The sequence below is a fragment of the Octopus bimaculoides genome, chromosome 30 (assembly GCF_001194135.2).
Source record: "Octopus bimaculoides isolate UCB-OBI-ISO-001 chromosome 30, ASM119413v2, whole genome shotgun sequence".
NCBI classification, from domain to species: Eukaryota; Metazoa; Mollusca; class Cephalopoda; order Octopoda; family Octopodidae; genus Octopus; species Octopus bimaculoides.
The window spans coordinates 9,930,570-9,932,234 of NC_069010.1; positions in this window are offsets into that span (position 1 = coordinate 9,930,570).

Below are 1,665 nucleotides of genomic sequence, written 5' to 3' on the forward strand. Positions count from 1 at the left end.
TATATATATATATATATATATATATATATATATATATATATATATATATATGTGTGTACATGTATGTGTGTGTGTGTATAAATATATACTCATATACACACCTACCAAAACACACATAGACATGTAATATACATAAACATATATACGACACATAGTATATTATATATATATATATATATACACACACACACACATATATAAAATCCATATGTTACACACACACACACACACACATATATATATATATATACAAACACATTCACACACACGTGGGATGGCTTGATCTTCAATATTTTTCATTATTACTATTATTATTATTATTATTATTATTATTATTATTATTATTGATAATAATAATAATAATCCTTTCTACTATAGGCACAAGGCCTGAAGTCTTGGGAGAGTGGACCAGTCGATTGCATCGACCCCAGAATTTCACTGGTACTTAATTTATGAACACCAAAAGGATGAAAGGCAAAGTCGACTTCGGCGGAATTTGAACTCAGAACGTAACGGCAGACGAAATATTTTTTTCTCTCCAAATGATTTTGAAGACTGCGGAATAAATAATAATCAGATGGCGAATATGGTGGGTGGGGGGCATCGTTTCCCATTCAAACAGCTCCAGCCTTTGGAATGTCATCCTCGCTGTTTGTGGCCGAGTATTATGCTGATGGAAGAACACCTTTCATCTTGAAACCAAAGGTTGTTGTTTTCCTTCTAGCTCTGACTTAAGCTGCTCACAGTAGATCACCTTTGTTATCGTTTGGTTTAAGTTTAAAAGTTCAAAGATGACTAAACCTTTCATATCCCACCAAACAGATAACAACACCTTATATGGATTAAGACCATCTTTAGCCTGGGGTACCAGTGTTTCTCTTATAATTACCCACTGTCTTCAGCACTTGACATTATGATAGAGAACCTATTTCTCGTCACCAGTCACTATTCGGTCCAAAAAAAGGTTCATTCGCGAGACGTGACAGCAAAGAAGAGCGCACATTCACTTCCTGTGCGCGATTAGACTCGGAAAGTTTGAGGGGAACCCATTGACCCAATTTGCTGATTTTTCCGATGATACACAGGTATCAACGAATGGTTGAATGACCAAATCCAAGCTTCTCTGCTAGTTCCTCAACAGTTACGATGGGATTTTGTTCGACCACGGTTTGCAGGACATCCTCGTCGAGCAACTCTATCCATCTCACTGATTCACAAATATTTGTAAGTCTTCCATTGGTCCTAATTTTATTGTCTCAATTTCTCCGTCTAACATTTCGCTGTGTTTCTTCTTACTAACCGTACAATTTCATTTCATCAACAAACAAAAAAGATGGTTGATTGTCTTCCCAATGCATTCTTTTACTTGAATCCATTTTGCTTTGATATAGAACGAGTCGTTCGTTTTTAAGATAGTTTTGTGTGACTCGCGAAGTTATTTATTCGTTATTTGTAGCATTTCAAGAGAAAGCACAGAAACCTGGCCTTGGTAGTGTTGCTCTTGTTCTTGTTGTGGCTGTTTTAGTCCCAGGTCAGGTTTAATGGACAGCATCGATGATGACACGCGCATTTGGAAGTACGTAGGGTTCTGATCCAAAACAAGGGTTCGTACAAATGATATTTCAGTTCCCGGTGCTCCCACGTCTCTGGCCGACATTAACGACG